Raw genomic sequence first — 13,802 nt, forward strand, 5'->3', positions numbered from 1 at the left:
GCAAGTGAGCAGTATGGAGAGCTTCTTGAGGTGGCGTTGTGCATGTTGCTCAAGTTCCTGCAGGGCAAGAGTTTCAGTGTGTGTTATGGGTTCCAGGAATTTGGGACTGCACAGCAGGAGAATTTTGCAGATGGAGAGAAGGTACTGCAAGGAGGATTGGGCTTGGTTGATATGGTTTTGCAGGACTATGTTGGTGAGGGCTAAGGATTGGCGGAATCTGAAGAGGTGGAGGTCATTGTGGAAGGAGGGGAGCAACCAGAGATGGATAATTTGATGGTAAGGCCATTAGGGGGGATTTCATGAGCCAAGCAACATTGCTGGAACAGTATGTGGGACTGGGATCTGCCTAGGGATAAGTAAACTTTTCTGTATTGACGCAGATGGAAGGAGCAAGGGTCCATGGTAGTGCGAAAAATTACGTAAGAAAGTAGATTTATGTCCAAAAGATTACACAAAAATTATGCAAAAATACACTTAATAAATATATTTATATTACTGTGGGTAGCAGGTTTGAGGGCAGATAAGCGTAAAGAAGGGGCACAGCAGTTGTGACTGGATGAGGTGGATTTAGTGGGTGCGAACTGGTAGAATGGTGAAAATGTGGGGAATGGGTAGGGGTTCGTAGATAGAGATGTAAAATAATGTGGCACTGGAAAAGTGCGGGAGATAACACGCAAAAATATGGGAACTGACACAAGGAGAGAAATCAGTTTAAAGGTATAGGCTTAATTATATTGGTGGGAGTAATGTGAGACATAATAAGATGCTGCACCAACTATCAACGTGGTCTTGAGGCCATCTGTTGCACTGCTGAGATGGATGATACAGTGTGGCTCATAAGTAGAGTGTGCAGTGTGGTTTGTAAGACAACAAGAGAAACACAGGAAAGAAAAGAAAGAAGGATGAACATTGAGTATAGTGATGCAAAGAAAGTAGAAACAAAGGAAAACAGCACAGGGTTAGGATTGAAGGAAAGCCATCAGGCAAAAATCAAACAATGGAAAATCCAGGATGGGATATAATAATACCAGAGAAGGAAAGTTGCAACTCACCTTATGGTGGAGATGCTGAGTTATGATGGGCACAACAAAAAGAATCACACAATTGTAGCTTTTGGCCATAAAGGCCTTTGTCAGCAGTAGACACACATACACACAGGCGCACTTACACACTCACGCAAACGCAACATGCACACAAGTCTGCAGTCTCAGAGAACTGAAACCACACTGTGAGCAGCAGCACCAGTGCATGATGAGAGTGGTGACTGGGTGGGGGTAAGGAGGAGGCTGGAGCAGGGAGGGGGAGGGATGGTATGGTGGGAGTGGCAGACAGTGAAGTGTTGCAGTATAGATGGAGGGCAGGAGAGAAGGTGCGGAGGGGGGAGGGGGTAAGTAGTGGAAAGGAGAGAAATAAAAAGAAATTAAAAGACTGGTGTGGCAGCGAAATGACAGATGTGTAGTGCTGGAATGGGAACAGGGAGGGGGCTGGATGGGTGAGGACAGTGACTAATGAAGGTTGAGGCCAGGAGGGTTACGGAAACATAGTATGTATTGCTGGGAAAGTTCCCACCTGCACAATTCAGAAATGCTGGTGTTGGTGGGAAGGATCCATATGGCACAGGCTGTGAAGCAGTCATTGAGATGAGGGATATCATGTTTGGCAGCATGTTCAGCAACAGGGTGGTCCACTGGCTTTTTGGCCACAGTTTCTCGGTGGCCATTCATATGGACAGACAGCTTGTTGGTTGTCATGCCTACATAGAATGCAGCACAGTGGTTGCAGCTTAGCTTGTAAATCACATGACTGATTTCACAAGTAGCCCTGCCTTTGATGGGATAAGTGATGATAGTGACCGGACTGGAGTAGGTGGTGGTAGGAGGATGTATGGGACAGGTCTTGCATCTAAGTCTATTACAGGGGTATGAGCCATGAGGTAGGGAATTGGGAGCAGGGGTTTTATAAGGATGGACGAGTACATTGTGTAGTTTTGGTGGATGGCTGAATACCATGGTAGGTGGGGTGGGAAGGATAGTGGGCAAGACATTTCTCATTTCAGGGCACGATGAGAGGTAAGCAAAACCCTGGCGGAGAATGTAATTCAGTTGCTCCAGTCCCGGATGGTACTGAGTTACGAGAGGAATGCTCCTCTGTGACTGTACTGTGGGGCTTTGGGAAGTGATGGGAGACTGGAAAGATAAGGCAACGGAGATTTGTTCTTTTACAAGGATAGGAGGATAATTATGGTCAGTGAAGGCTTCAGTGAGGCCCTCGGTATATTGTGAGAGGGACTGCTCATCACTGCAGATGCGACGTCCACGGGTGGCTCGGCTGTACAGAAGGGACTTCTTGGTATGGAATTGGTGGCAGCTGTTGAAGTGGAGGTATTGCTGGTGGTTAGTAGGTTTGATATGAACAGAGGTACTGATGTAGCCATCTCTGAGGTGTAGGTCAACATCTAGGAAGGTGGCTCATTGGGTTGAGTAGGACAAGGTGAAGCAAATGGGGGAGAAGTTGTTTAGGTTCTGGAGGAATGTGAATAAGGTGTCCTCACCTTCAATCCAGATACAGGGTGTATATGACCCGGGACTACTGGGAGATCCAGGAAAAACCCAGGAATTTTTTCATCCGGGAGAAAACCAGGAAAAACCCAGGAATTTTTTAGAATTCCGTTAATTTTTCATTGTTGTAATTTTCAGTTAAATTTTTGTAAATTTGACTGGTATGAACCAATATTTTACCAAAGGGTATTACTGTATACCCATACTGCAGAATAATACTTTAACAATAAAGCATAAACAAGAGAAAAAAATGAAAATAACTTAAATTACAAAGGAAATGCGCCATATACAACATTGACACACAGTGCTCATGCAAGCATCTGCCAACAGCAAAATGTATCAAAGGCTTTAGGAAAATTATGCAGTGCTTCCTAACAACAAATTGCCTCCAATGAGCATGATGTCACAACTGTTTACATTAGATTCATTTTAGCAGTTATGAGCGGGCTCATGTGCATGCACAGTTGAGTCGCGTTTTAGTAAATTTTCCCACTTCTGGCTACAGGAATGTTGCCATTGGCTGTGCAAGCAGTTACAGCAAGCAGCTACATTCATATTCCTGTGGGGGGAAAAACTTGTTTCACAAAGCACCTAACATCCAGCTCAAGCTGGTCTATCGGTTATTCATATGATTTTGAAACGCATCCCAGAAGGTTTTTGAACATTTTTGTACACATTTTAAGTTGATTTCTGAATGAATCATAAGTTGATTTTTGAATGCGTGCATAGTGTACATGATATCTCTGTCAGGAGAATCCTCGTCGCATTTAGAAATAAACTTTCCGCAGACAGAAGGAAACAGGGCTATACAATCTGAGCAAAGTAAAGCCAAACGGATGAAAGCCAATTGCTGTCTGATTGTGTGGTTGATTGGGTTTGCAAATGTTCAGCGTTGTTATAATTACTAGCGAAATCCATAGATTCAGACTACTAGAGTAGAAATAAACGACTAACAGGAATAACAGGTGAGAAAGATTAAGTATTATCTTCTTGGTGTATCCAAGAAAATGAAATTTTGACAGAAATTTTTTGGCCAGATCGCTACACTAGTAAGGACCAGTTGTACAGTCCCTGGCTAGCAGCCGCTTAAGTGCTACTCTGGAAGTAACGTGGAATATGTGTTGTACGAATATGTAACAACACCTAACTGGAGAATAATCATGGGATAACTAAACCTGTGATTCTGGCAGGGTTAGTGAAGTTAATTGGTGAACAAATTTTGAAATGGCAGGAATAGCTACAGAATTCTTGATGACAAGATTGTTTGTTAGAACAAGGAAGGAGAAGAAATGGGGACACACAAATTATGGAAGAATAAGATGATTCCAAATTTACATAAAAATTTCGTAATAAAACTTTACGATCTTGTGTTTGAGAAATTGATGTGAATGAATGAAATGTGGAACTATTTCCTAACATAAAGCTTTTTGCTGTAGTAGGCCTTATAGGCATCTAATATTGGTACTTCGTGAACTATATTCTGTCGTGTTATAAAAATGACCATTTGTGCCCAAATAGTCTCGTTTATTTGGTGTGTGTTACAAAATTGCTGCATTATTAGAAAGGCCTATTTTGTTTTATCTAGCAGACAGTGACAAAATAGATGTAATCAGATTGAGAAACCACACCAGTCTTGGGTATTATTTGAATTAGCAGCTTTTTCAGTATTAAATAAAGACATTTCGATTTTTCATGTAGCAAAACATTTGACAAAATTTGATGAGGTAATAGATTTTTTCGCAGAAAGGAAAGCACGCCATGTAAAGCTGTAGCAAGATTAAAGAGAAAAAAATGCTAGGAGCTATTTTTTTTTTTTTTTTTTTTTTTTTTTTTTTTTTTTTTTTTTTTTTTTTTTTTTTTTTGTAAGGATTGAAGAAATGTGTACTTTCTTGCTTGTCTCTTGTCTTTATTGGTTTTATGTATCCTATATTTAATTTTATGTTACAAAATAGCAAGTTATTAGCTAATAGACTATAAAGAGTGCAAATTTTCTGAAGAGTTCTTGTTCTCCCGATTACAAATAATCCCATTCGCTAGTAATTGCAAGATTTTTTTAAAAAAAGAGGTGCAGGCTGTCAAACGGGCCAACTGGGAGCAGGAGAGGTGCCACAGGACATTTCAATTTCCATTGTCCTGTGCAGGTATGATGGCACCCATTACAAAATATACACATTTCAATTCCTCAAAGCAAAATACAGTGATATGCTATAGAAGAATGCTGTATGAAGAGGTGTGGCACTGCACTTTGGCACACTTAAGACCAAGTAACATGTCTTACATTCCCTCGAACACATATGTTTTATGTTTAAGACTTTTCAGAAAGATGTGCACTACAAGATGAATATATTTTTGAAAATTCATATTTTTTTTTTTTTTTTTTTTTTTTTTTTTTTTTGACCCGGTTCGCAAATATCGTAGATCTGGGGCTGATGCGCAGAGCAATCTGAGTTATAGTAGTCTTCTCATGACTCATGTTTACATTTCGTGATTTTGCTGTTCCCCCTTCATTTACTCTCACATCAAATGAAAACAAAACGGATATGTGGATGGGAGCTATCAAGTGAATTAAAATACATTCACATAATTATGGAAGGCTAAAATATGTTATTAGTTTTAGCTTTTCTTGTATTTCCACCTTTCTGACAGTCAAGCATTAAACACCTTGCAGAACAATGAAGTTATTTTTGTCTGTTTGCTAAAGAAATTTGACTTTAATTAACCTTTTCCACAGAAGCAATCAATTTATTTGAAACAAAATTCCACAGTACTGGCTAGTTTCAACTGTTTGCTGCGTTTCAAGTGCACATTTTCATCTTCTAGCACGTATGGCATTATGCCACAATAAAGAGCCAGACATGATCTAATACAGTACTGATGCTCCAATAATATTTACATCCCGAAAACCACACTGAAAAGCTTAATATCAGCTTTACCTCATCGGTAATCTGGACATACGAATGAGCACTTTAAAAGTATGCACTTTAAATGTGCACATTTTAGTATGGTTCACAAAATTCCAATGCTTTTGAAGTAATCTCTGATGTCTTGTTTCTTTTATGACATAATGTATGATCTTTTATGTTTTACTCGAACTCACATACGGGCTTCCTACGTCATGGTGGCTGCACAAACATGGTGTTGCCTGTTATCTGCACTCTGTGGCAACTGCTGAAATGAACCTGTTTCTATCAGGTCGTGGGAAAATATTGCAAATAATGGTTCAAAAAGCGTTACTTTCAAAGTAAATATCCTGTTATGTAAGTTGAACTATGTGCAAGAATGTACCATGAATTTCTTAAATCAAAGACCGTTTGACTCTCATTTAAAAATCAACTCTTTGATGACGAGCCATTTAGAAGAATTTTGAACCCTGAAGATCAGGCATCTATGCCATTATTAAAAATTTTACTGGCACATTTGTGTGACATATCTTAAAGCATAACATGCGCGAAAAAGATCAACATTATATGTGAAAGCTTAGCTTCTCTTGCAGCTTATTAACCTCAGAGACCAATTTTGTATGAGAAAGCTTTGCTTTTTTTGTAGCAACACTATGTATATTAATTTAAACTATTAACTTTCCCTGTTTGTGTGTTTGTGCTATGTAACAGTGATGTTGCTGTTGGTTGACTACATCACGTGTCCTATGCTCTGAATATCCACTGTCATTGGCTGGTGAGATCACGTGACATGAGCTATGACTGGCTTACAAAAGCGCATTGCAATCTCAATTTCAATGATTCAGAAAGTAACATGCGTTGTTTGGTGGAATTCCAATGAATACTGTCATAATATGAAAATAGGCAGCGTACATGTTGCTGCACATCAAAGATACTTCCAAAATGTGTCTTTTTCCCGAAATTTCGTTTTCTAAAGTGCCGGGAAATTCTACACCCGTGCCTAAAACCATAAACATCCAAAGGATTGATAAGTTAGGAGAAAGTGTATTTTTAACTGGGAAACCCAGGAAAAATCTGGGAATTTTTTTTTCCTTGTCCGCGTATACACCCTGAGATATCAAAAGATGTCATCAATGTATCTGAACCAGGTGAGGGGTTTAGGATTCTGGTATTTGAGGAGGGATTCCTCTAGATGGCCCATGAATAGGTTAGCATTGGATGGTGCCATTCGGATGCCTGTAGCCATACCGTGGATTTGTTTTTAGGTAATGCCTTCAAAGGAGAAGTATTTGTGGGTGAGGATATAGTTGCTCATGGAGACTAGGAAGGAGTCGTTGGTTTGGAATCCATAGGGCATTTGGAAAGGCAGTGTTCGATAGCAGTAAGGCCATAGGCATTAGTAATGTTAGTGTACAGGGAGGTAGCAGAATTAATTTTCAAAGTGACCAGTTGCAGTCAGGCTAGTATCTAATAACAAGAAGAGTTACTATGACAATTTATTTCTTGACTACTAATTGGCTTCATGGAAACACATCAGACCTCTGCCCAGTGGCGTAGCAAGGGGTGTGTGGGTGGTGTGATCCACACCAGGTGCCAGTTCCATGGGGGTGACAAATCTTGTGAGGTTCTGTGGCACGAGCACTAAAAAATGTTTTGCCGTTGTTTCATTCATGACACTTATGGAAGCAATTAGAGAGCTCATTGGCTGGGCCTGACCCTTTTGCATGCATGCTTTTTACTTTACCACTAAATAGCACATAAATAAAAATTATTCTCACACAGTAATTGAGACAATGATATACAGTGTATTATACTAGCTTGTTATCTGTTTTTTTGTAAAGAGGACATTATTAACATAGTTTCTCATTCACAAAATTGTTTTTATGGTTTTATTGTCTGTGATGGATTTTGTGCTGTTGTTATTTTGTGATAAGTAGAGATTTCATGTTGCAAAATATAGCACACGAAATCCTTTGTTAGCAAACTTACTGAGAGCATTAATTGAGGTTATGGGTAAAGCAGTTACTGAATTTAGGATCTTCTGAATTCAAAAAAAGTGTTTTTCCACAAAATGTGTAGATGTGACAATGTAAGTACACTAAATTATGAATTCCTTCAATATCAGAAACTCTAGTCAGTCTTATGTGTTTGTTAAATCATGTAAGTGTGATAGCATGTCCTTGGAAGCAGTGTTCTTTCCTTTACATTTTTTAATTGTGTAGTGCAAACAAATACTACTTGCATCAGATCAAGTAGTCTGAGAGTATTTTCTTCTGCATATTCTGTAACTTTTGACATCTCACTGATAATTCAGATCAGTGAAATTATTCATCAGGTTCACACACAAAACATAAAAGTAGAAGTAAATGATCATTTGTAGGTTATTTGAACCAAACTGGGGAGAAAGCCATTAACCTAGTGGAAGGTAATTTACAGGTTACCGAATAGGATAGTCTGAAACAAGAATTTGTGGACTTAATCCACTGACATTGTTTATACCCTGACCAAACCAAACTGTGAATCACTGTGGATTTTGCCAAGGCTCCATTGTATGTGAGTTCTCTGGGACCTTAGAAAGTTTCTACATGTTCCTCCCAACTTCTACCCACAGATGAATGATCTTTATGAAAGACATTGGAGTTACAGTTAACTGTATTTGTGATACACAATGGAGTGCTCAATATGAAGCTATTATAAACCTGAATACACTGTACTGATGTTCCACAATAAATAACACAGTGTATTCAAGCATTTAATATGTCTATGTTCCTCCAAGAACCAACAGAATATTCCATAAGGAATATGAAGCTATTAATCCACTGTTTCAGTGCTTCAAAAAGATTATCAGTGCCGTTAGAGAATTGTACAATTCTTCAGAAGCCATTGAAAGCAGAACACCTCCTCAAATTCTGTTGCCTCAATTGCAATATTTCTCTTTTTTGTTTTTACAGAGTACTGTCTTAGAATAAGTCAACCCGGCTTGAAAGCATTTACAGATTCTTAGAGTCAGCTTTCGAATGTGCTCCATGAAGAAGATACGTCTAAATCTCATTTTAAAAGACAAGAGAAATTATCATGTTCACGAAACACTCAATTTGCGAAGGACACATGATGAGATGGGCATTCCTATGGAAAAAGTAGCACTATCAGGAAGAAGAAATGCCTGAGTTGATTTCTGCGAGCTGCCAAAGTTCTAAAAGAAGTGTCTCTTGGTTGGATGTTTTTCAGATTCCTAAGAGTTCATGGATGGATATGAGTTTTACAAATATGTTCCCAGTCTCATTTTGGCATTAGCATGTTTCTAATTTTTGTGTTTCAGTATTGTCATGTGAGAGGAGTTTGTCAAAAATCAAACTAATAAAGAACTATCTTAGGCCCACTGTAAGTCAGGCAGAGCTCTCTAGCTTGGCAATATTGACACTCAAAAATAGCATAGCTAATGGTATTGTACAGGCAATACAATTTCAAACTTTTCAGCAGAAAAAGTTTCAAGGAAGAGATTCTAAACAACACATTAAAGTCATGTATCATTTAGAAGATCTTTGGTTATTTTTACTGCTTCATTAACAATCAGTTACACTATGTTATTTATAAAAATGCATTCACTTATTTAACTACTTGAATCAAAATTTGTGTACTCCAAAAAAATAATTTGATGTTTTTGTGGGTCAGGTGGAGGGGGGTAGGAGGGGGAAAGGAGGGGGGTGACAAGTTAAAAACCAGCACTGGGTGCCAAACTACCCAGCTATGCCATGAGCCTTTCATGATTCCTCCCATAGCAGATTATTGGACAAAAAACTGAGCTACCAATGATGTGAGAAAATCAAGATGAGTATTTTGTTTGAAACTTTATGAAACAACCATTTTAATGTGATATTCTCTCCAGTTTCAAGTGGCTAACAGAAGCGGTAAAGGGTGCCGATCTTGCTTGCAAGATGAAATCACAGCTCACCATTTGCAGCATAGTCGATGGACCAATTGCAGACCTCTGCTACAGAGCCTAGTGGAAGTTCTGAATCAGAGGCCCAGACAGTTCTGCAACCATGTATGTTGCAGATTCCTCAGTTTTCACCATAGGTTGGTTGGATTTTGGGTTCCACTGAATATGCAGGATCCCACTAAATGCAGGAGGTGGCTACACGGGTATCAGCAGTCGTGTAGCATGGACTGGGTGGTTTTTTAGGTTAGAGGAACTTAGGAAAGCAAAAACAGGGCTTAAGTCTTGAAGGGTGCAAGAACATAGGTACAGGAACCATTGGTATAACAGTTGTAAATTGTTGTAGCTGTGTTGGGCAAGTACCAGAGCTCCAAATGCTCACAGAAAGCACTGATGCTCAAATTGTTATAGGTACTAAAAGCTGGCTAAAGACAGAGATAAGTTCAGCCAAACTTTTTGCAAAGAACCTGACAATGTCCTGAAAGGATAGACTAAACACAATTGGTGGTGGCATGTTTGTTGCTGTTAGAAGTACTTTGGCTTGTCATGGAATTGAAGCATAAAGCTCCTGTTAGTTAGTATTGCCAGAGGTCATTCTCGGCAACTGGAATAAAATAATAATTGGATCCTTTTAGTGACCCCTCCCCCCTCCCCAGTTCAGATGATACAATTGCTGAAAAGTTCAAAGAAAACTTGATTTTGATTTTAAACACAAACCCGACTCATACATTTATAGTTGATGGGACTGTGGGTCAATGGGAGCGTCTGATTTCACCTGTCTTCTTTGGCCCATAACATAATGATGTTGTGGTGTGTGTGACGTCATTGTGGCGCGGAGTTATGGAATTTGTTGTGTTTGTAGATGTTGTCTTGATGTGTTAGAGAGTGCCCTCTAGTGGTGTCTGTGTATGTGCTAAGTGTAATGTGTTGTATTGGGTTCATTTGAGCCTTGGTGTTTGATGTGTGAAGCCATTGTCAGTTTTTTAGTTTGGGACATAACGTTTGGAAGGTTTTTCAGTGAGTTACGTTTTCTTTTTGTTTACATGTTTGGCATTTTCATTAGGTGTTACTTATTTGGACTGATCAATGAGACTGTGAAGTGCAGTATTTGTCATGAGAACATGAGGTTGACCAGAGTTCCATCGTCTCGAACCAGGAACAGGTACATGTGGCGGTGCTGCGCAGTTTTGTGTGTGTGTGTGTGTGTGTGTGTGTGTGTGTGTGTGTGTGTGTGTGTGTGTGTATTTTGTGGTTGACCAAGTTTGCTGTGCCAGAATTTGTTATTGGTAAGTAATTGGGCTTATTCTTCTTCAGTTGTGATGTTTTCTGTATTTATGTTATACTGAATGGGTTTTAATGTATGAACGAATGTTTGATTTTTGAGGAGTTGTGGGTTTATATTTTGTAGTTGTAGGTGTTGGTTTTTTGGTATCAATAGTTGTGGTTGACCTGTATAGGTCAATGACCAATTCCAATTTTCATAGTTTTATTTGTAGGTATTGGAGTTCTGGTATCGTCAGCTATTTAGCTTGTCTCCAATCTAAAACCCCCAATTTCCAATGGCTGTCCCGTCCATTTGACTGTATTTTTGGAGGGAGATGTTATTGTCTTATTTATATGTATTTTCATGTTTGTTGCCATGTGTATGTAGCGACATAATGGGTGCCATATTGGAGACGTTTAAAATGTCCATTTCTGCCATACTGATGACGTCTTGGGTCAAAGTACAATGGGTGAAATTCAACATTTTCATAACCCCATGACTGTAATTTACCATCAATGTATTGGCAAAAATATGTGTTGAAATCTGGAAGTACACATAAAACATCATCCAAAATTGTGCTAAACGCATTCTCTGAAAATTATCTTGAGCAGCTAGTTCATGAGCCCATGCGAATGGTAAACGGTTGTGAAAACACACTTGATCTCTTAGCAACAAATAATCCTGAGCTGATAACGAGCATTTTAACTGATACAGAGATTAGCGAACACAGGACTGTTATAGTGAGACTGAATATTGTAACCCCCAAATCCTCGAAAAATAAAAAATAAAATAAATAAATAAAAAAAATACCTATTAAAAAAGCAGATAAAAATTCACTTGATGCCTTCCTGAGAGACAATCTCCATTCCTTTCAAATTAATAACGTAAGTGTAGACCAGATGTGGCTTGAATTCAATGAAATAGTATCGGCAGCAATTGAGAAATTTATAACAAATAAATTAACAAACGATAGAGCTGATCCTCATTGGTACACTAAATGGATCACATCACTGTTGCAGACACAACATAAACAACAAGCCAAATTTAAATGGATGCAAAATCTCCAACACTGGCAATCTTTTACAGATGCTCAAAATTTAGTGCAGACTTCAATGCAAGATGCTTTTAATAGTTTCTACAATGAAACTTTGGCTCAAAACCTAGCAGAAAATCTAAAGAGATTCTGGTCATATGTTAAGTATGTTAGGGGCAAGACACTTCTCTGTGCGACAGCAGTGGAAATACTATCGATGACGGCACAGCCAGAGCTTACCAAAATTCCTTCACCAAAGACAATGAAGTAAATATTCCATAATTCGAATCAAGAACAGCTGCCAACATGAGTAGCATACAGTAAATATCCTCAGAGTAGTGAAGCAACTTAAATCACTTAACAAAATCAAGTCTTCCAGTCCAGACTGTATACCAGTTAGGTTCCTTTCAAAGTATGCTGATACAATATTTCCATACTTAACAATCATATACAACCAGTCACTCAATGAAAGATCTGTACCCAAAGACTGGAAAGTCACACAGGTCAAGCAATATTCAAGAAAGGTAGTAGAAGTAAACCACTAAATTATAGGTCCATATCATTAACGTTGATATGCAGCAGGATTTTATAACATATATTGTGTTCGAACATTATGAATTACCTTGAAGAAAATGGTCTATTGATACACAGTCAATATGGATTTAGAAAAGATTGTTCTTGTGAAACGCAACTCACACTTTTGTTACACAAAGTGTTGAGTGGTATTGGCAAAGGGTTTCATATTGATTCCATATTTTTAGATTTCCAGAACGCTTTTGACACTGTACCAAGCGGCTTATAGTGAAATTGTGTGCTTAAGGAATATTGTGTCAATTATGTGACTGGATTCTTGATTTCCTGTCAGAGAGGTCACACTAGTAATTGACAGAAAGTCATAGAGTAAAACAGAAATGATGTCTGGCGGTCCCCAAGGTAGTGTTACAGGCCCTTTGGTGTTCCTTATCTATATGAATGATTTAGGAGACAATCTAAATAGCCATCATAGGTTGTTTTCAGAAGATGCTGTTGTTTATTGACTAGTACAGTCATCAGAAGATCAAAACAAATTGCAAGATGATTTAGAAAACATATCTGAATTGGTAATTGTGATATCATCCACATGAGTGCTAAAAGAAATCTGTTAAACATTGATTACATGATAAATCAGTCAAACCTAAAGGCTGTAAATTCAGCTAAATACCTAGGAATTACAATTACAAACAACTTAAATTGGAAGGAACACATTGAAAATGTTGTGAGGAAGGCTAACCAAAGATCACATTTTATTGGCAGGACATTTAGAAAATGTAACAGATCGACTAAAGAGACTTCCTACAGTAATTTTGTCCATCCTCTTTTAGAATGCACAATGTGGGGTCCTTACCAGATAGGATTGATGGAGTTCATAGAGAAAGTTCAAAGAAGAGCAGCACGTTTTCTATTATCGCAAAATAGGGGAGAGAGTGTCACTGAAATGGTACAGGACTAGGGGTGATCATCATTAAAACAAAGGCATTTTTCATTGTAGCAGAATCTTCTCACAAAATTTTGATCACCAACTTCCCCCTCCAAATGCAAAAACATTTTGTTGATGCCTACCTACATAGGGAGAAATGATCATCATAATAAAATAAGGGAAATCAAAGATCACATGGAAATATATAGGTGTTCATTTTTTCTGCATGGTGTATGAGGTTGGAATGCTAGAGAATTATTGTGAAGGTGGTTCGATGAACCCTCTGCCAGGCCCTTAAATGTGATTTGCAGATTATCCATGTAGAAGTTGATGTAGAGTCTACAGTTCTGTTTGCCTTCAAGTGCTATCATACATTCATAAATAATATTTTACTGACAGAAATATGTCTGATAACTTGACATTTATGAATTTCTATATCTGAATGTTAATTAGATGAAAGACATGGGTTGTTTATAAACTGTGGAAGGCAAAATTTATTCTGGGCTTTTTTAATCAGCGGCTACCAGGGCATGTGTAGTGAAAAATGTATGTCTACCAGAGATTTCTCATGAAAGACCAAACGTCTTTGATAATATAACTAGAACTTCATTATACAGCCAATCATTTAGAAATTAGAACTACAACAAAAGTCTT

Source organism: Schistocerca cancellata, chromosome 3 (genome assembly GCF_023864275.1).
Source record: "Schistocerca cancellata isolate TAMUIC-IGC-003103 chromosome 3, iqSchCanc2.1, whole genome shotgun sequence".
Lineage (NCBI taxonomy): Eukaryota > Metazoa > Arthropoda > Insecta > Orthoptera > Acrididae > Schistocerca > Schistocerca cancellata.